Here is a 26,978-nt window from a genome sequence, read left to right as displayed (position 1 = left end):
TCTTGCTGCGTCAGCTTCATAAAGCTTAAGGTCTCCATATTATTTTGTTGCTAAAAATAAGTCACTGCGATGACTTGACGACGTTCAAAGATTAACGGTTTTTATTTTTATTAATATTATTATTTTTTATTTTTTTGTTGCATATTTTTTTCTTCAAAATATTTTTTTATTAGCTTACTTGCCTGCAATAATGAGTAACCAAGTGATTAAGTTGCCGATACTTGGAATTCGCCGGTCATATTATTTGCGCTTCGCCATGAAATGTCGAAATATTGACAAATTGCAGGGTGGCAATTATGTTTGACTGTCGAAAAAATAAAAAAAAAATAAAAATATTCAAAAAAAAGCAAAAGAAGTTCAAAAAATTGCATGAAATTAATTGCAAGTTATGTATGAGTTAACATAAATATTGCATGCAATCGGCGCACTTCCCATACATATCTACAATTTTTACATACAATCTTCACACTCGATGACAGTTCAAAAACCTCATAAACACGAAATTAACGAAACGAAATTTTTTCAGCAATGCGCTTGTGCCACTTTTTTTCTTCACGTCTTGAGATCGTAAAATTTTTCGTTGCGGGTGAGTGATTTTTGTGTGCTTTTGGCTGGAAAAATTATTATTTTTGCAGTAAAAAACTGTTATGTTACGCTTGAGTGACGTTGCCGTTGACAATTGTGAGGTTCATTGGGTCAAATTGAAGTAACTGGGAACCAATAGTTTCAAGAAATGAATTGAAACGTTCCTTTGAGCGACAAACTCGAGTTTCTTTTATAGTTGTGTGTTTAATAAGCTCTGTGTTTAACTTGAAGAATTTAATTTATTCAATTGAAGAACTGTCAACATTTTTACACGTTAGATCAAATTTTGTTGCAACAGAGAGCTGCATGAGCATAAACACCAAAAAGTGGTGTTTATGGAATGTTAAAATAGATTTTTTTGTGTGTTCAACTTACTAGATAGCTTGGAGACATAACCACATAAAAATAAACATGAGGAAGGTATGAAAGATTTTATCAGAGACAAGTGGAATGAAAAGCACAAAAAATACTTATCTAAAAGTATGGTCTCTTACTCTATAACCAACTTTATATGGTGTTTATGTTTTTTCCTATTTACCAAGTGACGAATAGAACAAATAACTGACTAAACACAGAGCAAGCAAGACTTTATACCCTTTAATAACTTTAAATCGAAGAGGTCTTCCAACGAACTGGACAAACATTTTCCTAATAGGTTTCAACTAGAATTTTACTACAGGGTATGCTCGTTTAAGTATCCAAATACTCAAATTGCATTACTTGTTTTGAAAGCCACACGAACTAATGTTCGACGACGTGCTTTTGTACCCACAAATTGTTACTTATACTTATCTGTGGTTATTTGTTAAAGTAACTAAAGCTGACTTCTAATTGATATGAAAAATATTGGCGTTTAATGTAATTTGAAATTTTTTAAACTGAGGTATTGTTTGCATTGAAAGGTAATATCGAAACTTAAAAACGCTCAAATTATCCTCATTACTGATACAACTGAACTTCCACTGATATACAATTGAACTTCCATAACTCGAACTTCTGTAACTCAAAGTCGTCCTTAACTCGAACTCTTGAATTGACAATAGAAGTCAAATTTCATACAAATTACCTTCCATAACTCGAAGTCTCTCAAACTCGGAGTTTTTTTTTTGTGTATAATGATGATTCGAGAGAGGGAAGTTCATCTGCATATAAATGTATAACTATATACATATGTATGTAGATATATATAAGACTTTACATTTTCTACAACAACTCCAAAAATAGCTCGAAAATGTCCAACAAACCGTAAACACAAAATATCTCGTCTTTGTCGCATGAATAAGTCACAGCAATTAAATTTGAAGTTGTGACAATTTTGAAGAAAAGGGGGAACATAATTTGAAAGTATTCAAAAAGAATGTCTAAAATTCGTGCGGTCATCTATTAATAGTATCCAGGTTCTTGCTCTTTATATGTAGCTGACAGTTCTTCCGTTATGAAGGTATCATAGAATGCTATCTCATTAACTTACTACCTTTACAATTTTATTTTCATATACACAAGATTTTCCTTTGAATTCGAAACTTTATAAATTAACTTCTTGTGAACCGCGAAGTGTTCAAAAATCGTCTAAGCTCAACTTTGTACAAATTACCTCAACTCTCTGTAAACTCTTTGTAAAACATAAGCAATTGCAAGAGTTGGAAGCAAAAGAAACATATGTACTTAACAATAACAATAACATTGCATGAGTAGTGTTATTATGAATTATTGCACCGTCAGACACGAATGAACCGCTTAATTAAAAGTTAACATTGAAAATAATTGTAATGTAGAGGCTTCACACCGCTTACATAATATACTTATGTTGTAGCTTATGTTGTTTTTGTTTTTTTTTTTTTGTTTTATCTTACGGAAGTTTTGTAGCAGAAATCAGAGAGTACACATGAAAATAGTATTTATGAACTTATGGAACACCAGTAATAAAAAAGGTTGTTTTGAACTTGTGAACACTAGTAAAGAAAAGGATTCAGAAGAACAGCAATCTTATCAGATCATCAAATTAGAAGCAAGAATCCGGTATGAGGTATAGGAAATCATATTCGATGTCTATATTATTTTGGCGACCATCGCGTCGTAGATTAGGTTGTTGTTCCTCAACAGACAATATTAACCCTTCGAATGTATCTCTGGACTATCTAGGACCAATTAAGGTAGGAACAACCAAGTAGGAGCAACTATTTACCGAATATTTTCAAGATACCTAGAAGGCAAAATGCAGTAAAGACCTCAAAATGTTCCCTTCTCCCATATAAAGAGACCCTTTAAAGAAATAGGCACGCGCCCCTATACACCATTCATTCACCTCAAAGGCAAAGTTTATTGCTCAAATAAACAATAAAAATCAACTGCACAATAAATAGACACAATACACACCCACATAGATACACCTATACACAAACAAAAAAGAGAAAATATCAGACAGACAGATGGACAAAAGTTCGTTACAACAATTACAACAAAAACAAAAACAATAATAAAGACAGAAAACAAGTGAACCAATTACACAAATTGTAGATGCTAAAGAAAACACAACAACAATAAGTGACAACAACAACAATAAAGAGTGGCAACACTGTCAATTGAAATATGTAAACAATGCAGCGATTTACAGTTGATTTCAATGAAAACTTAATATGAATGTTTGTACGCAAGTATGGAAGTCACGATACAACAAAAACAACACCAAGTGACATCGCATTACAACGCGTGAAACTAGAATAAATAATAAATCAACAGCAACAACAATAACAACAACGTTGGTAATTGTCATTCCTCTGCATGCCGTCAACAAGTGTAAATTTAATTAGCCACTTAAGCGTGCTGTTCTTGTTTTTGTTGCTGCAACATCACAAACTCACAGCTATCGGTCACGCTACGAGCGAGTAGAAATATCTCATGAATGACAGTAATTCGCTTTGTAATGCGAAGTGCGGAAGTACTCACACGTTTAGTGGCAGTAGAGACAATAAAATGATAAGTGAAAGTGGCGGGTTCTTAATCAAGTGCAAGAGTGGAGCTTATATAGTACTCTGTTGGGTGAGGTTAAGTTAGAGCTAAAGAAGTCCCTCTTTCTTCAATTCGATTTATTCTTCGAAGCATTATTGTTGTTGTTGTATTAATACTCAGCTCCGACTCCATCTTCGACGAAGAGACCCGTCTGTTTATGTAATGGAAACTTTCCGACGTGTTGCAGTGCTCTAGTAGGAATCTGAGTTCAAGTTGAGTTTTAAAGTAGCTTCTAGAGGACCGAAATAGTTTCTGCTATCGGTTCATGCGCGTTAGACAAAAGGAAACCTCCGAGAGTGTTTCTGCAATAAATACCTCGTTCAAAAGTAGCTTGAAGCTCGACAGACTCTCTATTTTCTCGAATAATATCGAGTCAAAAGGTTTCGAGTTTCGCTTCGTTCGGCTCAGAATTCTTGGCCCATTATGTGGTAGACATGAGCTCCTGAGCTCATAACAGCCTACAGTCTCGCCAGTTGAGCATATTTGTTGTTTAAGAATCATGTCAGGCTGTTACTGGAACACCGAGTTCGGAGTACGTAAGCTTTATTGTTATTCTTTTTGCCTTCCAAGTCTGGGTTTGGCCCAAACACCGGTTCCGCGGATATTAACAAATAAGAAGTCTCCACAGAGGACCTTGTGCAGGTTTCTTACTCAGAGATACTCTACAAGATTTCTTAAGAAGGTTTATCTTCCAAACCATCTAACAACACCTCGCTACGCTAAAACAACATCCTGTATGTGTAGAACTTCATTTATTGTCTCGACCACTTTGTCGTCTTCATATTAAATTGTCATCAATTTAACATTTAAAATGGTGATTTATTAATTATAAACGAGTAAATGGGTGGCAACGCTGTTCACATAAGCAATACACGTACGCACATCATTGGGGTGGCGTAATTGTTGCGGTATAGGCCACAGATTAGATGCAATGAATTTGTATGGATTCCACTTGAAGAGAGTCGCAAGCTTAGCGAGGTAGTCTAAAGGGCAATTGTATATTTTATTTCCGGGTTTTGCGCTACTTAATTAGTCGATAGTATTTGATGAAGAAACGTGAATAAAATGGCTAGACAGTGGGAGCAATTTATTCATTTGTGCTTAAAAGTTGTCGGTTGAGGTTTCAATTGTAACTAGCTTAAGAAGACACTACACTAATTAATTTATATTTAGTAGCTTCCTCGATGGGGTTGTAGCTTATACTCATCATTCAGGCCATTCAAGCGTCTTAATTAGCTCTTGAGGCACATATATACACGTCCACCTTAGAAATGAAGGTAGAGATGCATTCCTTTCTCTACCTCTCCTCTTAAAATTCCTCAGATCGCTGTGTTCCCAAAAGAAGAAATGTGTTGGTCTCAACAAATGTACTGAGACCGTACTATACAGAGTTAGGTCACAACAGCCCATAGTCCTTAAGATCGCAGTAGTTGACATGGTACAGCTAGAACCCGTCTCTAGAGTGTAGATTATTTAGGTCTGTAAGTATTTGATGTGACGATTGTGGGTAACAGCGTCAGAAAAGTTGGGCCTCTTCTGCAGCATGGATCAACTGTTGCAGGTCTTGGTTTTTAAAGCGAGGTTAGAAATTGACGTATTTTATTTAAACTCGTCTAAAATTGTAACATTTTGAACCTTAAATTTCTTGTACACTGATAAAGCTTAACTCTGGGGAAAGTTTAATAAAAATATGAGTAAGTGATAGATTTAGTCTACTGTAATATATTAAAATTATACTCGAATTATTTTCGAGACTATTTTAACTCTTTAAAGCTCGTTATTAAGAGTCTTTTCGAAACTTTTTTTGCGAAAAATATGAATTAAAGGGGTGTTCAAAGAGTATACATTTTTTTATTTCATGATAGGGCGTAATCTGTTTAGATATCTTCACCCAAAAAATATTTTTCGAGAACAGTTTAACCCTCGTAACACTTATTGTTTTGGATGATTGTGACCGTTTTTCGAACAATTCAGTTCAAGGGTTCGAATGTACTGCAAGTGTTTTTTTGAACCGGGTATACGTATACATATATAGCACTGAATAATGACTAGGTAGAGCATCTTCCGAGAAAAAGTATACACCGAAAAGTATTTTTTAAGTGTTCTATAATATTTATATTACTGCTGGAAGTATCTCAATCTATATTTGCTCCAATTATATGAATCAAGCCTTTGTTATTTCTATTATAATTTTTTTATAAATTCTAACAGTCTACATTTTTATATTAAATTATTTTATTGAATCAAGTATGTATATAAACACTTCGTTATGCACATTCCGCAAATAACGCGCTGAAATTATTTATTTGCTATGCATTTCTGATTTGTTTTGCCGTGAAGCGTTGACATTGATTTATTTTAAATGTAAATTAAGTATTTATGCATTTGAAAACCGTATCTGCATTTGTATTGTGTATTTTTTATACACAATTTATATTGACACATTTTCAGCTAATGAAATTCTTATGTCTCTCAATTTTATAAAAGAAACGACGGCAGTCAATTGAGTGTAGGTATGTATATATATGTATATGTAGATATCAATCTGTATACGTATTATTAGCGAAGTTATAATCGTTGTGGTTTCATAATTTTTGCGGTTAACTTCCAGGTTTTAATAAACGCCTGAAGTCTCAATATGAATATCAATAAAAAAAATGTATGAAAGAAGCTAAGCTAAGCTCAGTATTTATGAGCATGTGATGGAAGCATACAAAGCTACTACAGCATAAGCATAACCACAATGCTGGATTTCGATGAATGGAGCCAGGCAAGCAGATGTGCACTATGGGAGTATATTCACATATCTATGTATAAAATGTACTATAATAAATATATATGTATAAGCCACTGTGTAAGTCATTCTTCATAAATTTGCGTTATTCAGACGCTTTTATAGGCTTGCCGTAACAGTTTTATATGTTTGTATAAAAGTTACTGGAAAAGGTTTATGCTCCATTTTATAAGAGATACTTCCTCATTTCTACTTTCCTTTTGACAATTTGAATACTCCGGGTTGCTCTCCTTTGAAGTGATTTCTCGAATCTTTCCGTCATAGCAAGCACATAATGGCACCGCATATGTTGATAAACTGGCAGCATATACACACTACTTAATATTTAGTCTTTTGAAAGTGGAATAGAGTTGCAGATTCGAAGGAAAATTTAACGATAAATCTTAAGTCTGTACTAGTAGGTATATGTATCTCCAAAACAAAATGATAGGAAAGACGAACACGACGAAACCTCTATTATTGCATCTATTATGTCTTCTATTCTATGAAAGCTTAGATTGTTCAGATATTATGTGGAATAATATAACGAGTTCATAGAAGATAACAAGCCTCAAATTTGTTGATGAAAGCTTTGAAGGATTAACCGTAAACCAAAATTAAAAAAAAAACTGATTAAACTCATTTGAAGGCTTTTCGCAATTTACACCAAATATTGGCCTGACTTCAGTCAGTTCTTCCTAATATCGCAAAATAAATTACTGGATAAACATTGATATACATCAAGACACTAGATGGATCTTATTAGGACTTTGAGACAGAAGCTTTCGTATATTCGAAACATTAATAGTTTGGAAAACTCGAATGAAATATCTCAAACTCCTTCACATATTTTAGAACACTGAAATATCGGAAATAAATATACTCATCGAATGTTGAAGAGGGGAATACATGTTAGACTATCTACAATTTATACTTATATACACTTCATTTAAATGCTTCTTTAAAAATTTTGCATTCCTGCAATAGATGCAATAGATCAAAGAAGGCTTTGTTAAATACCTGTGAGATTTATATTCATTAAATATTTAGGAGCAACTTACACTTTTCTTAGTGTATTTTATAGTTTCTTCAGAATTATTCTCCAAAATTTTTTTTATTTAGTTTTAAAAAACATATTTTCATTCTTCACTTCCCATTTCTGCAAAATAGTTATCTTTCTGCTCCATTTCTACATGTATCTAACGGACCTATGTGAGGTTACTCTTTGTTCTTGGACCACTACCTCATTCCATATGTTCACATCTGTCTATGGGAAACAGATACGTAAAAAATTTAAATATTGAAGAAAGCTGCCCGAGTGTAAAAGTTTTCTAAAGAAAGGCAACAAATTATATTTAGAAGCGTTAAAGTCGTAAAAATTTATTCCATTCGAAGCGTCAGCAACAAAGTGCGACTACTTTATGGTTTTTAGTTTTCAATGAAAGCAACCAATTCTTTATAAAACCATTCTTTAGAAATTTGTTGTAGCCAAATTACATTATGAAAGCTTAACAAAAGGAATGAAATGTTAAAATAAAATGTGTAATAATAGTAGTTCATTCGATAAACCAATAAAATGAGCAGTTTAATTAATCCGAATGATAGCTTTGGATTTCTGGTGCAAAATGTGAATCTTTTGACGAAGCGTCAGTATATACAATAGTTGGAAATTAATTGAAGACTATGAGAGCCTGCGGGTTGTGCACTCCTGTTTGAAGAGCTTCCTTTATATTGAATGGTTTTTCGGTTTGGTTCGATCTTCAGCTCTTCATTTTATACAAAATTATGTGTTATGTTAATCGTTCTTTCGATTTTTAAGGCCCTGCAGTTCGAAAAGATATGACAGTATGCCAGTATGCGATCCCAGCTGATTACAATAGTGGGGAAGTCGAAGATCTACTTTTCGAAGAAACATGACGTAAGTGATTTGAAAACATAAACTTAAGTCAAATCGTCTGCAAGCCTTTCAGAGCACAAGCTACAGATGTTAGAGGAACATTAATTGTAAATATTTATGGAATGCTGATATTTATGGAATGACTGATTCTTCATAAATATCGGAAAACAAAGCGGGGGAAATTTTAAAAATATATATTATATTTTTCCAGTCTCATATCCAGTGAAATGGGGAACTTTTTTTTTTTAATTGCAGAGCCGAGGGTTTTGACTAAATGAGTAGTTTGACCGAGAGTTATTAGGGGATGGGGTCATATGTAGAAGTTCACGCAAGGGGGGATGGGGTCATATGTAGAAGTTCACGCAAGTGAGGAAAGTTTCTGATTGCCATTCACTTGGGAGTGGCCAGGAACGATTCTTTTGCATATGACTCAAGCAGCTCACGACTTCCGGTTTTAGACCAAGTATCCCCTGGGTAGCTAACAGACATCCGTTTGGAGGCGAGCTAAAGTGAGAAGGCGAAGCCCGCTTGTGCGGTTGTGCGGTTGTGCGTAGGGCTTGGGACCCACCACATAAAAAAAAAAATCTCCCCAATGAAAACAAGCACCGAGCCTCGGATGAGAAACCCCCCTTTTGATGACGACCCCTGCAAACGTACTAAGGATCATGATTTGAGGGCATGCACCTGGAATGTCCGGACTCTTAATTGGGAAGGTGCCTCTGCCCAGCTGGTTGATGTCCTCATACAACTAAAGGCTGACATCACCGCCGTCCAAGAAGTGCGATGGACGGGACAAGGACGGAAGAAGGTGGGTCCTTGTGACATCTACTACAGCGGCCATATAAAGGAGCGCAAATTCGGTGTTGGATTTGTGGTGGGAGAGAGACTACGTCGCCGAGTCCTGGCATTCACCCCGGTGGATGAACGTCTTGCCACAATCCGCATCAAAGCGAGGTTCTTCAACATATCGCTGATTTGCGCCCACGCCCCAACGGAAGAGAAGGACGATGTGACCAAAGATGCTTTCTATGAGCGCCTAGAACGCACCTATGAGCGCTGCCCCCGCCACGATGTCAAAATCGTGCTTGGCGATTTTAACGCCAGGGTGGGTAAAGAAGGTGTCTTTGGCACAACAGTCGGAAAATTCAGCCTCCATGACGAAACATCGCCAAACGGCCTGAGGCTGATCGACTTCGCTGGGGCCCGAAATATGGTTGTCTGTAGTACCAGATTCCAGCATAAAAAAATTCATCAAGCAACGTTGTGATAGACGGAAGACATGTCTCCAGTGTTTTAGACGTGCGTACGCTCCGAGGACCAAACATTGACTCGGACCATTATCTAGTAGCAGCAAAGATACGCACTCGCCTCTGTGCAGCAAAGAACGCCCGTCAACAAACACAAGGAAGGTTCGACGTCGAAAAGCTGCAATCACAACCGACAGCCGAACGATTTTCTACTCGACTTGCACTCCTGCTCTCTGAGAGCACTCATCAGCATCTCGATATAAGGGAGCTGTGGAACGGCATCTCAAACTCATTGCATACCGCTGCAGCCGAAACAATTGGTCTCCGGCAACGCCAAAAAACCAGTTGGTACGATGAGAATTGTCGTTCCGCAGTGGAGAGAAAACAGACTGCCTACCTCGCAACGTTGCGATCGACCACAACACGTTCGGGGTGGGATAGATATCGAGAACTGAAGAGGGAAGCGAGACGCATTTGCAGACGTAAAAAGAAAGAGGCCGAAATGCGTGAGTATGAAAAGCTTGAAAAGCTGGCCGACATGGGTAATGCTCGAAAATTTTATGAAAAGATGAGGCGATTAACAGAAGGTTTCAAGACCGGAGCATTATCATGTAGGGACCGAGAAGGTAATCTGGTAACGGATGTCCAGAGCACACTGGGATTATGGAGGGAACACTTCTCCGACCTGCTCAATGGCAGTGAAAGTACAACACCAGGAGATGGCGAACCCGATTCCCCAATCGATGACGATGGAATAGATGTTCCATTACCCGACCATGAAGAAATTCGAATGGCAATTACCCGCTTGAAGAACAACAAAGCGGCGGGAGCCGATGGATTACCGGCCGAGCTATTCAAATACGGCGGCGAAGAACTGATAAGGTGCATGCATCAGCTTCTTTGTAGAATATGGTCGGAAGAAAGCATGCCTGACGATTGGAATCTTAGTGTGCTCTGCCCAATCCATAAGAAGGGAGACCCCACAATCTGCGCCAACTACCGTGGTATAAGTCTCCTCAATATCGCATATAAGGTTTTGTCGAGCGTATTGTGTGAAAGACTAAAGCCCACCGTCAACGAACTGATTGGACCTTATCAGTGTGGCTTTAGACCTGGAAAATCCACAATGGACCAGATATTCACCATGCGCCAAATCTTGGAAAAGACCCGAGAGAGAAGAATCGATACTCACCATCTTTTTATCGATTTTAAAGCTGCCTTCGATAGCCCAAAAAGGAGCTGCCTTTATGCCGCGATGTCTGAATTTGGTATCCCTGCAAAACTAATACGGCTATGTAAGCTGACGTTGAGCAACACCAAAAGCTCCGTCAGGATCGGGAAGGACCTCTCCGAGCCGTTCGATACCAAACGAGGCTTCAGACAGGGTGACTCACTATCGTGCGACTTCTTCAATCTATTGCTGGAAAAAATAATACGAGCTGCAGAACTAAATAGAGAGGGTACAATCTTCTACAAGAGTGTACAGCTCCTGGCGTATGCCGATGATATTGATATCATCGGAAGCAACAACCGCGCCGTTTGTTCTGCGTTTTCCAGACTAGATAAAGAAGCGAAGTGTATGGGTCTGGTGGTGAATGAGGACAAGACGAAATATCTCCTGTCATCAAACAAACAGTCAGCGCACTCGCGTCTTGGCTCCCACGTCACTGTTGACAGTCATAACTTTGAAGTTGTAGATAATTTCGTTTATCTGGGAACCAGCATTAACAACACCAACAATGTCAGCCTTGAAATCCAACGCAGAATCACTCTTGCCAACAGGTGCTACTTTGGACTGAGTAGGCAATTGAAAAGTAAAGTCCTCTCTCGACGAACCAAAATCAAACTCTATAAGTCGCTCATTATTCCCGTCCTACTTTATGGCGCTGAAGCGTGGACGATGACAACATCCGATGAGACGACTCTTGGGGTTTTCGAGAGAAAGGTTTTGCGCAAGATTTATGGTCCTCTAAACATTGGCAACGGCGAATACCGCAGACGATGGAACGATGAGCTGTACGATTTATACGACGACATTGACATAGTTCAGCGAATAAAAAGACAGCGGCTACGCTGGCTAGGTCATGTTGTACGGATGGAAGAAAACACTCCAGCTCTGAAAGTATTCGATGCAGTACCCGCTGGAGGAAGCCGCGGAAGAGGACGACCTCCACTCCGGTGGAAAGACCAAGTGCAAAGTGACCTGGCTTCACTTGGTGTTTCCAGTTGGCGCCAAAAAGCAAAAAAAAAAAAAAAAACACTCCAGCGCGAAAAAATGACGACCGAAACTCAGGTGGAAGGATCAAGTGGACCTGACGAAGCTTGAAATCACCAAGCAGAGGCGACTGGCGAAGGCTTCTGAACGCGACCAATACCGACAGCCGGTTGTGGTGCCAATTGATGATGATAATTAATTACAGGAATGTACTCAATAACACAAAGTTGATCTACCACAACCAAAAATATAGGGACTCCTCTCTCATTTCTGGTTTCAAAACCTAATCTTATACAATAAAAGAAGATTTTCTGGCAAATATCACTACACAACGAAAAATATGAACCCATTTAACGGGATTTCAGTAAAAACTCAACAGCAATTGAAAGATCTCTCATATCAGTAGGATTCTTCCCAATAGCAATCTGGGTTCATAGGCATGACTAGCGGGTTTATATGGTATATATCAACATATAATAAATCTATTTCAGAATGCTATTAGATCTTGAAAGTATTCGTGTTGATATAGTAATTCACTTTCTTTCGGTCTAAGCCTAACCGATGACGTCATCGTGCTACAATAACCTTGAACCTTTAATGACATTTTCACTGCAGCTCGTGACAAATTTTAGAAATTTCCATTTCGCATTTGAAACAACAATTGATTTTATCTGAGAAATATATTTATATTCGTATGTGTACTGAAGTCATTGTAGACGCTGTCAGCGCTACCAGAATTCGACAATGAAAACAAGCATACCATTTTATTTCGAAAACGTGACTTGTGTAAGTAAAAGTTTTGAGTTTTATACTTATTTAGTGTAGACTACTAAAAAATAAACAACTGGTGTGTAGCAAGTGTCACGCACACAAACTCGGGTTTAGATAATGCATGTAGAGTCCATGAAGAACAGGTTCCTACGCCAACCACAGCCGGCCGGTAAAACATAATAGCACGTGTGGGTAGCGGTTTGCAGAATTATTATTACTTTTTGCTTAACAGGAAGCCAAAAGCAACAACCACAACCATCATTTTGACTTGCAAAAATGCATGCGTACGCAAGCCGTAGCGGCGCGCATGCTTCGTAGACGCAACTTGAAAGAAAACTTGCAGCAAACTGCAACCTTCAGCAGACACTGACTGATAAGCTATATTCTTTTTTTTTCGTTTTTTAATAATTTGTGTAACATACGCGTGTGGGAACTTAAAGCCACACACTCACATGCCCTCAAGCAAACAATAAATATCGCGATTTTACTTGCCTCACACGCCTTTTCTTGACTTCCATATTGTCATTTGCTGGCATTAATAGCCCGTTATTGTTGTTATTATTATTTTGTTGTTAATATTATTACGCCAATAGCTGTTGGCGACAAGGTGAGCCAGTGCTGTGAATGAAATTGTAGCGTCGCTCAGAGGCTCCCGCCTCTGCAGGGTGGAAACCCGAGCGGTAATATGAAATACATAAAGTAGGCGATTAAATGCACTACTCGGTGTCACAAAGGCGTATAATGTGAAGTGCAGCAATGTGACATACGAGTATAAATTCAGCGAAGTTAGAGGGGCATGCGTCAGTTTACTTATATCGTTATGAAACGAATGGGAAAAATGTGAGCAAAATGAAAATAAATAACATAACATTGCAATTGCAGTTAATGTAGTAGAAAAATGCTTCAAAAACGAGAACAACAACAAAAATTGTGTGAACAAAATTGTGGCGAAGCATATTAAGTTCGATAAAATATTAATACAAACAGTGTTGTGAAATAAATGTGCAACTTTGCATTGAAATACTTATTTTTTAAGTTCGTATCTAAAATTAAAGAATAATATTGAGATCTCAAATGCCTATATGTGGAAAATTTATTAAATAAATTAATAAATATAGTACTGTACAAAATATTAATATATAATATATTTATATATATATAATATATAGTATATATATATAATATAAATATATAAATAGTATTTTTTTTAATTCGTATCCAAAATCCAACAATTTTGAGATCAAAAATGTCTCGATGTGTAGTAAGTTGATTAAATATTTTCATACACACACCACTGTACGAAATATATGCATACTTTATATTATTCTATTATTTTGAAGTATAATTACAACAACAACTGAGTGAATTAAATTGCTTCGAGGCATATTGCGTTTTTTATATTAGTAAATACATACAGTAATGTGAAATATATATGCACCACGGTAGTTAAAAAGTTATATAGTTTTGTGCGAAATATATGAGTATGAGTATAATATAACTGAGTGTTGACTGTTGCTATTATACATAACTGAAATTTTTTAAATATTAAGTACATTTTAGTGTTAAAAATTCTTGGGAAGAAACTTTAATAAATACAATAAGTCATACAAACAATTTTTTAGAGATTTTTTTAAAATTGATATTCCAGGATATTAGAATAATCTTAGTTGTAAATAAAATACTCGATAGATCCGTTATCGAACTATATAGTAAAATTGGCCACAAAACATATTTTAAGGTCGACAAAATTGCAAACAAGATATTATTATTATTATTTTAATAGCTATATAGTCGAAATTTGAAACACTTTTCAGAGTATACACAGTATTTTCATAGAAATGTATATTTCATATAACAGTTTGAGATTCGCAACTTCGCAATTAACGTCAAAAATCTTAAAATTTCGATTCAATGCATATGTTTTGCACAACACTATATATATACCTATATAACACGCGTATCCAGTCACAAAACGAAAATGAAAACTGCACTCATATATACTCGTATATGAGTCGCATATGCTTATGCGCAAAATTTCAATGTCAGGAGCACGATTTATGCGTCTGTGCGCATGCGCGGTGTTTTTTCTGCGCAGGCGTCAAAAATCGGCAACCCTTTAGGCGTTGCCAGTTCATTGACTTGCCGGGTTTTGCGCAGGCGTGTCGCATGCACGCTAACACAATTTCATTTACTATATTCTTATGTCTCATGCATTCTCTGCTCACTGTTGTGCACTGTTGATTTCGCAACGTGCGCCATGCGCAGGCAGACAACGCAAAGGCTCAAGTTGATTGAGTGATTTATGGTAATAAGGATTGATCGCACAATTGAATATTAGCTTACTCAGTTTTTAGGGTTCTTCTTGCACACTTTTTTGTTGGATAAAAACAAATGAAAGCAAAGCGAATGAAGAATAATTTCGGGTTCGTCGATTGTCTCATGCACGAATTGCACGAATTTTTAAGAATTATTTGTCGATTGGGGTTTTCAGTCAAGACGATATATTTTTAAAAATATTTGAAAACCGGAGGAACATAGACCTTAACAGCTAGTATGTCGAGTTTCTATACCTACTTCGAAAACGTAGATACTATACGTTTAGATATTATACTTTCGCAGTCGGTGCACGAACCTACCACCCATTTTTTTTTGTCTCACAATCAATACATTCCCTGCTACATATCCAGTTGCAATAAGGGAAATTCTAATATACTCAGCAAGTCCCGTTTCTACCAAATATTACTTTCGCGCTTTAGAACTGAATCTAAATTCGATCCTCAATATAACCTTTCACCCTAGAGAGGAGTAGAACAAGGGCAAGATGGACAAAAAGTTAGAGATAAGTGTCTATACAAACGGATTCAAACTAGAAAAAAGAAGTGGAGGTGATATCTTTTCAGAAAAAATAGATAACACAATCACAAATTAAAACAAAACCTCCTCATTCTAACAGTAACCGACTAACAAATTTCTTAGAATTTCATCGGAAATGGTGAAAGAATGTCTGAAGCTATTAGTGGCACTGCGAAACAGATGAACTAGTCAGACTGGACACCACCTTACAGTTAGATGTCAATAAAGAGGCTACGTGCAGATATTTAATCGACAAAGATGATGTGGATATAGCTGAGTCTCAGTTTAAATAATCTCCACTTGCTCAGCAAGCAGACAAACGTGGTCTGAATGAAATAAGACACATGGCGACTATTGAAATTTAAAAGGAATTACGAAAGAACCCTATTAGAGGTGCTAACTGAATAGACTACAGCGCATGTTATATGCGGATGTAAGGATTTGTATAGGAAAAGAATTGCAACTATCAGTCACGGTTTCGATGGTTCAGAGAGGACAAAATGGTGTGACATTTCGCCTCCCAAAAGAGTAGGTGAGTCGACAGACAACTAAACCTAACCTAACCTAACCTGATAGAGCAATGAGTTGAATTCAGTTCCCTACTTTCTGAACTCATCTTTGTGCTTATTTCTATAGAAAGTGTATTTCCTCTAAGTCGTTTTGTGTCAAGCTTTGGTGTCGGATATTTCGGATATATACAATCAGGTAAGATCTTGTATTTGATAGCTCCAAAGATCTAATATCTGAGACTCGCTCGCATAATGTATATCCTTAGTTTATACTCTCATTTAAAATTCATACCGTTCGTTTTGAATAACTGCTTAATAACTTGTTAGCAGGAAAGGCATTCTCCAAACGAATGTTTGGTAAAGTAAATCACTCCTTCGTTAAGTCCGGGTTCAGTAATAGGTATGAAAGTTGTAGAGTTATCCGGCTACCGAACTCTATGTTTTTTTTCGGGAATGAATGCAGGAATTATTGGAAGGAGATTACTTCTTGAACAAAAAAATGTTTACTTTACGTACTTGGTGTTCTGATTAGTGTTCTATCACTCTCAAGGTCTATCACTCCATTTGTTCCTTAATTAAAATAGTTTTCCTTAGTCCTACAGAGCTCAGTCGTCGGAATATGGAAAGAAGATAATAAATGACATTACAATTAATTATATAAGGGCGTTCTTTCTCCAATTATATATCTTGCAGTCGCTTTACTATGGATTTGGACGGTCATACCTGGCAGTATATTCAATAGTGTAAGTTCTTCGATAATCTTACTGATATCGATAACCGGTCGTTTAGAAGTGCGTGATATCATTTCGGATTTGAACTTACTAATTTTCGTGTTGTAGGGTTAATAAGACCTATTTTTTATTGTTAAATTTAATTTGTTTACTTACGTTTAGATATTGACAAGGACCAACGCACTATTAATTAATGGAAAGTATGTGACCATAAAAGAATAACTTTTACGCTCTCTCATAGTTTAAATTTATTTTTACTAATTTACAATTTATCTCATTAAAGTCCAAATTGCGTGTGCTAAGTAATATAAGTAACTATCATTCATATATACAGAATTACCCAAGGTCAATATTAACCCTTGTTTTACACAATGGCTTTTATATGCTGGTACACTTGCAATGGAAAAAATTTCATTAAAATTCTGCGCATTAAAAATCAGTCCTGGAAACAACAAACGACACACTATTCCTGTTGTAAGATGACTCACATGCTTTTTAAATTAAAGCTTAAAATGCTTGCCACATGTCAGGCACGAGTATTGCATAACCCTGAACAATGGTGACTCACCTAATGTCAGTTGGGGGTGTCAAAAGCAATAAAAATATATACACAGCACTAATAAAAACCGTGAAATAAGGCGACACATATAATATGAACGCACGGAAATGGGCAGATGAAAGAAATTCAAGGACAGTTTGACCCAAATACATGCGCAACTGAAGGCAATATGGAAGAGTGTGTCGATGCCAGAAGAACAATAAAAAATATAATAAATAAAGCGTAAAGTGAAGTATGCAGCGGGTGTGAGTCATTTAAGAGTTTTAAATGAAGTTTGCCACAAATTTTATACTTTACAAAAACAATAACACAAGTGTATAATTGGCTACAACAAAGGATTGTATGATATGAAATATGCCGAAAAAACGCAATGAATTATGCAGCTGTAACAGCAAAGCATAAATATAGCACAATAAAGTAAAAAATCGCATAAAATTTGCTGAAAGTTACCCTTAAAGCTTTTTAAGTAGAAATACTCAGATGGTAGTGAGTCAATATGCCTGCAAAAAGGGTTAATTAAAGTCAAACAACAGCATATTAAAACAAATAAATATTGTAGCACGCGCACTTTAGGCCGACTGCTGTTCGCTTTGAACACACAAAATTTGTAGAATTTCCAAAAAATAAGTGTAATCAAAGCGCCACAGGATAAACTAAAGCACTTCGCTGAATGTGCGCGAAACACAATAGACTGAAGTACCTGACAGTAGGGGTTGACGCTACTGGAAGCATGTGCTCAAAGCATGCGATGCCCGAAAGATGGTGATTCTGATGACGATGGTGCGACTGCTGGAGAGATGAATGAAATTTTAAAGAGCAGCAGCGACAAAAATAAACAGAAGCTGAGCTACGGAGAGCGTTAATGTATGCGAGTTACAGAAAATTAGTGTAACGTAAGAAGCTGTTAAGAACATAACTGTCTTTTAAATAGTGTTGCCAGATGTTTGACGGAGTTTTAAAAGGTTGAACGTCGCTAAAAATTAACTTTAAATCCTCAAGAACCTCAAGATAATTTAATCTGTGTACTGTTCAATATTTGGAAGAAATAAAACAGTTGACAACTATGAGACTTTTTGAAAGGGTAAACTGACTATCCTTTACATTTCATATGCGGACTCATAGTTTATTATTTGTCTAAGGATAGATTAGGTTCGATGGCTATTGCCCAAAATGAAACACACTTAAGCTAAGTATCTATTGAGGGCAGTCCTTTGAGATGCCAAAAAATTTACGCCATTACTTAAATTTAAGAATCAATAAAGCGCCTAGAACATATGTAGCACAAATCTGCAGTATCCGTAATGATGTCAAAAAATTTAGACCCAAGGAACTTTTGCTTAGATCCAGCAAAGTCGGGGAATAGGAAAAGGAAATGTTGGGAAGATTCATTCTCCCCCAAACCGCTTCTGCAGCTAGCATCTGGTAAAATTTTTAGTTTGACCGGGTGAATTCCGTTGAGACAATGGCTAGCTAGAACTTCTACGGCTAGGGAAAGATTGACATTACTGAGGGCGAAGAGTTTACTTGACCTCTTGCAATTTACTTTGGGCCAAAAGGATGTAGCGACAAAGCAGGTGCTAGTGACTGTCCAGCGCTTGCTCAATTCAGCTGAGAGCAAACTGAGAGTGGATAGTGGTGTTCCAACTTGTTCTCATTCCACTGTAGGTGAGACCGTCTGAGGATAAACTTTATGGAAAATATTTCTAGCAGAAAGAAACATAAAAAGGTCTTTATTTTCAGCTTAGTACAACTGAGCGGGACATCTAAATCATTTATGTACACCTAAAAGACGGCTCATTTACTCATCATACACTAAAAGATACCAATGAGTCACGATTTTTGGGTTTTTTTTTATGTAAAACATGTTCCAAATAGAAATTCTGCAGAGTTTACGGTATCTGTCCCGATAAAAATCAGTGTCTATACCAATTGCGTAGACCCGCCTGTCGTGGGAAATCTCAACTTGATCCAGATTTCTGCTTCCTCGAATCTCGTCTGTGGAAATATAACGGTTTAAAGACAGATGACTACAGTTTTATGTCACTTCTATGCTAAAAATGTTCCATGTGATAACAGTTATCTTTCTCATGAGTTTTCAAATAAAACAACTTTCCAAATGCTTTATAAAGTTTGAATCCTGCTTTCAAAAAACATATGGCAATGTTATTAAGGGAGTAACAATAAATTTGACAGAGACAGAGAGAGCGTCAGAGAGCTAAAATTTGATACGAAACACAATGAGCTCTCAGTAAACGTAGAGTTGACAGCAAAAGTAATCAATTTTTTAGATACATGAGGACAGAAGTAGATTGTAGGCATTCATTAAAATCAAGCCATTATCCTTTCAACGTTGAATGTTACAGTTTACAGTTTACTTTTATAAATTGCTAATACTTTAAAAATTGCACTTCACTACCTAACAACAATAGCTCATAGCTGCTCACGTGGTGGTTGCGCGCGCAGAATACAAAGAGCGCAACACTCCCAAAACCATTAAAAACAATAAAAATGTGCATTATCTCCGACAACAGCCACCGGTACTTCATAGCACACTTATCAAATGTATCGATTTTTCGAACTACACGCGGCTTTCGTGTACGAGTACAAACTCAACCAGCGTTGCGAGCCACCCCAGCGTACGTGAAAAATTTTGCTATCAGCGAAAATGTGCAACAACCCTCGAAATCCCATTGCCGAATTTGACTTTACACACCGGTAAAGGACGGAAGGAAATGCTTGTCAATGGGGTATCTATACAAGGCAGTGGAATAAATAAAAGAATTTCTATTATATTTGTGCAGGCAGATAGCAGATATGCATTTTGTAGGCGCACCACGAATTAACGTGTATATAAAAGAAATACTTTGTTTGGTGCTTCCTATTGACCTCTTAGTGGTGGGCAAATTAGTGTGCATTGAACTGACATCTAACGAAAATGTCATGTGTGGTGGCGCTGACAAATTAGCGACTTTTATATTCGCAGGTTTAGTTGACTACATTGGAAGATGGAAGTGGGCGTCATGTTTATAGGGGTGCTGGGTGCTTTTAAGAGGCCAAGGCCTTACAAGTGATAAAATTTGGTTCAATAAATTTTTAATGAGCACATCCTAAAACATACATCTTTTGTACATAAAAAAGCTTTTTAGAAAGTTCTGAAACAACTCGTCGTGTTATCTCTGTGGTATGCTGTCTTTAAGAAAGCGAGATTAGATAAAAATTTCAGAATGCACATTTCGTTATCTTCTAAAATACTCAAAATTGCGGGTGTTTTTTAGACGTTTTCAATGAGGTAATAATTTTTTCGGAGTTGGTCTTTTTGACAGCTGTTACTTGATTTATACACAGTTTGGTTTGCAATTTCATAATGAAGAGACTTACTCCGGAACAACGACATTTATTGCTGAAATTGCTGCAAAAAGTGGTCGCAAATAGGGCCACACAGCTAAAATTTATTCGAGCCAGCCGTAGCGCTTATTTACCCATCATTTTGAAAATACATTGGCAACCTCCTATCTAAATAAAAAAACTAAGTTCGTGGCTATATTATTAAATTATATGCGTTTTATTTCGTTATGAAAACCACAAGTCTAAAAAACACCCGTTATATGTGGAGCGGAGGCAATGAACTCAGTGAAAAATGCTAATAAAATTCGACACATACAAACGTCCGTCTATCTCCATTTGATTAAAATAAACAATATTTACTAAATAAATAGTTTATCAGTGACAAAAGCTGCCTATTCGATGCTATCACTATATTTAGTATCCCTATAAAACTAATACGGTTGTGTAGAATTACATTGAGCACAACTATTACCTCCGTTAAAATCGGGAATGACCCCTCCGAGCCGTAAAATACCAGAAGAGATTTTAGACAGGGTGAAAAAGTGATATGTGCCGCCAATCTGAATCGCAGTGGCATTATCTATTCTAAAAGCACAATGCTACTGAAATATGCGGATGCCATTGACATCATAGAGCTTACCAACAGAGCCGCCTTCACGGCTTTTTTAGCCTAGAAAAAGAAGCGAAAGAGTTGGTATTGTGGTGACGAGGGCAAGACAAAGTACCTGAAGGCCACATGAACTGTGTGAGATCTAAGCCGACATGGATATAATTAAGGTTATAAAAATCCAACGCAGTGAAAATATCCTTAGATTCAGAACCCATGAGTGGACAACGGATACAAGGGCACCCACTCATCCAATGAAAAGACCAAGTACCTAGGGACCTGTCTGCACTCGTGATGTACCACTGGTGTGACTTCGCAAAGGATTGAGACAACTGGCGGAGTTCTGTGTTCTCGGCCCAGACTGACCCGCGGTTGTAGTGCCAAAGAAGAAGAAGAAATAAATAAGTGTACCTACGAAGTCTTCCGAAGCAAGGTGGATCGATAATCGGTATTTTCGAACTTCAAACTTGTAAATTGAAGAGAAGATATTTAGAAATAAGACGAAAAATATTCTGAACACTCGAGAAAGAGTTCTTCTGAATAGGAACGGATTCGTATTTATAGACGATCAAGAAGTGACCACCTTAGCAGAAATCTGCAAATCTTTAAAATACTGTTTAATTAAAAACTGCAATGAAAAAGTGATTATTTTCCTTTGGGGAAGAACGTGTCAATTTGGAGTAGTAGTATTATCACTGGGCTTAATTGTCTGACCATATGTTCAGCTATTACGATTGTTTAGGAATATTGTCGATTAAAATACCAATTTAAACTTATTTAAAATTAAACTCATCAACTTCAAGTCGTTCTTCCAAGTGATGCTTAAAAGAGTCTTAACTCACTAAGTTTACAATTGAATTTGTACCAAAAATGTTAAATAAAATAATTTATTCAAATAAGCGACTTTTTGCGTCACCCTTTATTTCAAATAAATTCCATGTACAATTATGAAAGCCAGAACACTGCATTAGCACATTTTAGAAATATTGAAAATATAAACGCGCCACAATTTATGATTTCGCGCTAATTTAAACAACTTAACGCTACTAATTATAGAATTTAGCATAAAAAATATACTGTGGAATTCAAAAAAATTGCAAAAATTAATAAAAATAAACATAACTCACCAGCTTTAAAAAATCTGTTTGAGATTCATTTGGAGAAATACAGCTGTGTTTTTTTATTGTTGAAATGTGTTTTGGTTTTTAAATTGCACTATTTGTTTGAACTAAAATTTGATATTGATTATTATTATTTTTGTGAATATAAACACTTAATTTTTATTAGATTGTTTTACTTCACGTAGCTGCTGAAAAAAACACTTATTTTTATTAAAAATTTATTTTTAATTTTTTAACACTCCATGAATTTAATGCACAATTTTGCGAATACAGATGCTTAAATACATATTTACACATACATATGTGCTTCGCGGTATAAATTAAACGCACCCTTGTTTACTCGTTTACTTGGAACATTAAATTTTTTGCATTTATCTGCTTTGTATTCTTTTCGAATTTTACTGCCTTGACTTGTAAACAAAATTTTTTTTTCACATCTCAATGGTTGCGCGAAGTAACTTGGACGCTTGAGAAGCAAAAGTATACATTTGCCAACAAAATTTATATACACACTACAGTAAATATGTATTAAAGGCATATAGTACACAAAATCGACGGCGGCAGCGGCGCGTACACACCCTTTTCTGCGCACAACAACACTAAAGGGCGCACACGGCAAAATACAAAAATGTACAAAAATATATAAAAAATATTAATAATGATAAAAATGTGCGCCATAACGGCACTTTTCGAAAATATATGCATATGTATATAAAAATGTGCAATGAAAATTGTGTGGCACTAAAAGAATCTTAGTTTTTATTACTTTTTTCCGCGCCGCAAAAAATGTTTCACTTTCGCCGCACAAACTGTCGTAAATCACGCAAAAATATCAACAACATTAATATACACCGTAAAAAATATTTTCTTCAAAAAAGTGGTAATACGCATTTTTCAAAACTCCTTTGCCCGGTTTAGCGTAAAATTTTATATTATTGTCACCACAACACAACACAAAAGGCTTGCAGCTACTCGTTTTGGGCGCAGCTGCCGCCCTGGCTGCCGCATGTCAATCAGAAAAATCCGGCGCCCCCACCCAAAAAAGGCAAAACTCCAACCGCAACGGGGCCAGGCAGGCTAGCTGGTTCGCTGGCTGACTGACATGTGTTGTTGGCGCAGCAACAAGCCAAGCAGGCAGCATGCGAACGGACGGACAATCAGTCAGTCAGCGCGTTCGCTGCCGCCGTCGTTGCATTGTGCGCCGTAAAAGTCGCGCCACAGCTGAGAACAAGATCCACTTTGTTGTTGTTATAAGTAGTAATGCAGTTTTCGCTATTGCAAAAATTCATTTCCTTATTTCGTACAAATAAGGTAATTTACGGGCTGCAAGCGGCTGCAAATTATGCGCCAATGTGAGTTTTAACGAGCGCCATGAAAAAAAAAACACACACACGAAAAATAGCAAAAACCACAAACAAAATATAAAAAATTAAATTAAAAAAGTAGCCGTCCAGAACAGCCAGCGCCTGGAAATTTCGGCCGCCCTTTCATTTCTAAAGCACCACACAATAAACATATTTATTTATATATATTAATTGCAAAACAACAACACTACCGCTTAAACGTTTCGCTACCGTTGCAAATTTCCAAGCAGAATAATAAACGCACTCACAATTCTACACTTTAACTACTTCTGCACGCGCACACAAGCTCCGCATCAAACCAAATATTACCAAACCGAACGAATGCCAATCGAAAACTGTGTGCCTGTTGGGTTTGGCGAGCAGCGCTCAACCGTACGGAGTCGTGTGTTTGCCTTGTGACTGCATTGCGCAGAGAGCGCACAGCTGTCGGAGCAGATAGCAGATAGAGCATAGCAAGTAACTGCATTGCAGTAACGGTAACAGACCTTTGGGCTGCGTTGGTGTGCCGTAGATTAGGTTTGCTCTGCCAAACAGTGGGTGGTTTTGCAAATATTGGAGAGTAGAGAGTTTTATACAACTTAAAGAAAAATATTTATATCAATACTCCAATATATATCCTCTGAACCCAATTTCTGATTGTCATAGCTTGAGTAACAATCATGGTAAGGCCTTTTGGAAGTTCTGCAATGTTTATAATGTTCTTAAACTGTTCTTGTTTTAAATTTCAAGAAACTGTCTATATGTCCAATAAAACCACGTTGCATATTCAAAAGAGGTGGAAAGCTCGACTAAACACTAATATACTTTCAAGAGTTTTAAGGGCTATTTATGTGATAATTATTTTTCTTGATTTCTTCCAAGGTCATTTGAATTTTAAGAAACCAATCATTTGATTAATAAAAATAAGTTGGTCAAATGGAAAGGAAATCTCGGGCAAACTGTAATATACTTTCAAGGGCTTTTTATACGTGAAATGAATTTTCTGGTTTGTCTCTAAACTTACAATGATTGCACTGTACAATACACAGCTGTGTATTAAACCAAACTATTTTTTTCCGGGAGATCATAAGTAAAAAAAAAGTATTCTCAGATTTCCGAAGTTAGCCTTCAAAGTCGAAATATTTGGATTCGAAGTTTGAAAAAAGGACTTTGTAAAAAAAGAATTATAAATTACAGAATATATGTAGCTACTAAATATATAAAGTATAGATGAAATCTAAATTTTCTTCTTAATTTATAGGAGATATGACAGATATTTCAAGCTTATATGACAGATGCTATGAAGGGGCAAACAAAAATTTTTTATTTCGAAAAATACCCAGAAAAAAGCGATTTGCCGTGTAGTCTTATCATTGTAAAACTAAATAAATAATTATTTCTAGAAGTTTACAAATAATTTCAAATGTTCAGGTGTAATGCATAAACGTGCCTTCCACCTGTTAAGATATACAAATTTGTCACAAATGAAAATCTAATCTAATCAAGGTTTTAGATATTATTTCTAGAGACTGTAAAAATTCCTCAACAATTTGAACGAAAACTTCAAAGAACACTAAAAGAGATCTATGTATATCAAAGGAAGAAATTATAGATAAAATCAAGGTAGATAGCATTAAGACAAATTATGTAGCACTACCTTCTACGTAAATGAAATATTATTAAATATACTGAATAAATATAAAAGAACAAATTTTAAAATCTCCCAATGACTAATAGAAAGTGTAAGTGTATTTATAAGAACTGTAATTAAGAAGAGATCAAGCGAAAAATGGGTTATATAAAACGCTCTTTCGATAGCTGAATTGGCAATTCACCCAGAATATTATCCAATGCCAGCTAAAGAGGACATTAGAAAAACGGTCAGTTTTATGGTGTTTATGTAAAATTTTCAAGATTTGTATTCAAAAATTGTTTCGTAAAATTTAATTCAATTCAAAACCACTTTTACCCACTGTTACTAGGACGCTGCTTTTACTGCATGCCATACGAATGCACCTACAACGAGAGAGCTATTCAGCCGTCGCTGCCTAATCAAATGTCGAATAAGACAAATGAGAACAAACTTTTCAAACCAACAGCAACAATAGGAGCCTGTCAACTAAAACAATAAACACAAACAGCAGGCAGCAGGCAGCCTGGCTATGTGACAACAACTTCAAGAGTCAAACAGTTGAACGACATACGCGACCCAGCAACAACTACAACAAACATGTGTTGGAAATGTTAGAAGAGTGCATTGAAGGCATGAGCATACGCCAAATGCAACCACCGAAAATAATGCAGCACAAACCAACTAAACAATGCAATTGCCTGCAACCAGCTGCAACAGCGATAAGCACAACAACAATACAAAGCGCAAGTATAAACACAAGATGTTGAAACAAATTAGAGAAATGCCAATTGGCAAAGCGATAGGCGAGCAATAAATGTGCGGCGCACTGTTGTTTTCGTGAGACCGGCAAACAAAATAAACAACAGAGCGGGAGAGTGTGTGGAGACAGTCACCGCTGAGAGCAAATTAATGCACTGAGATACTTTGCTCTTTGCGTTGTTAATAGAGAAATTATTAGTTTAGTGTTGGAGAGTTGCGTTAACTTGGAGCTCTGCTAAGTGATTAACAGCCATGTTATTGGAAAAGATGTTAAAACATAGCCGGGATTTAGGGGTTAATGCTGTTAAATAATAAAATATATAAAATAAAATAAAATAAAATAAAATAAAATAAAATAAAATAAAATAAAATAAAATAAAATAAAATAAAATAAAATAAAATAAAATAAAATAAAATAAAATAAAATAAAATAAAATAAAATAAAATAAAATAAAATAAAATAAAATAAAATAAAATAAAATAAAATAAAATAAAATAAAATAAAATAAAATAAAATAAAATAAAATAAAATAAAATAAAATAAAATAAAATAAAATAAAATAAAATAAAATAAAATAAAATAAAATAAAATAAAATAAAATAAAATAAAATAAAATAAAATAAAATAAAATAAAATAAAATAAAATAAAATAAAATAAAATAAAATAAAATAAAATAAAATAAAATAAAATAAAATAAAATAAAATAAAATAAAATAAAATAAAATAAAATAAAATAAAATAAAATAAAATAAAATAAAATAAAATAAAATAAAATAAAATAAAATAAAATAAAATAAAATAAAATAAAATAAAATAAAATAAAATAAAATAAAATAAAATAAAATAAAATAAAATAAAATAAAATAAAATAAAATAAAATAAAATAAAATAAAATAAAATAAAATAAAATAAAATAAAATAAAATAAAATAAAATAAAATAAAATAAAATAAAATAAAATAAAATAAAATAAATTAATTGTCTAATGAAATTAAAAAAATAAACTTATTGTCTTTTGAA

The 26,978-nt window shown here is 35.5% G+C and overlaps 1 protein-coding gene and 1 long non-coding RNA gene across 18 annotated transcripts in view; one reads left to right on the top strand and one right to left on the bottom strand.

Moving 5' to 3' along the window:
* Guk1_2 (guanylate kinase) overlaps window positions 1-23,985 on the bottom strand; it is a 127,589-nt gene extending 103,604 nt beyond the window's left edge. For 2 of the 17 annotated variants that reach the window (XM_011188169.3, XM_054232560.1), the window contains exons 1-2: window positions 23,778-23,935; window positions 22,229-22,407 (exon numbers count right to left, since the gene is read on the bottom strand). The gene's annotated coding sequence lies outside the window, so the exon portion shown is untranslated. Of the gene's footprint in view, window positions 1-178; window positions 305-22,228; window positions 22,423-22,552; window positions 22,735-23,777 lie in introns of those variants that run through there. The other 15 variants (XM_054232562.1, XM_054232561.1, XM_054232563.1 and 12 more) reach the window with 15 other exon arrangements.
* On the top strand, window positions 299-8,436 carry LOC128922358 (uncharacterized). The gene is made up of 3 exons (XR_008471600.1): window positions 299-586; window positions 6,046-6,107; window positions 6,206-8,436. It is a non-coding gene; the product is annotated as an uncharacterized LOC128922358 (long non-coding RNA).
* Window positions 23,986-26,978: the final 2,993 nt, after the last annotated feature.

Source organism: Zeugodacus cucurbitae, chromosome 5 (genome assembly GCF_028554725.1).
Source record: "Zeugodacus cucurbitae isolate PBARC_wt_2022May chromosome 5, idZeuCucr1.2, whole genome shotgun sequence".
Taxonomy (NCBI): domain Eukaryota; kingdom Metazoa; phylum Arthropoda; class Insecta; order Diptera; family Tephritidae; genus Zeugodacus; species Zeugodacus cucurbitae.
Note: the sequence above shows the minus strand (reverse complement) of the source record. Positions and strands in the feature narration are given on the sequence as shown.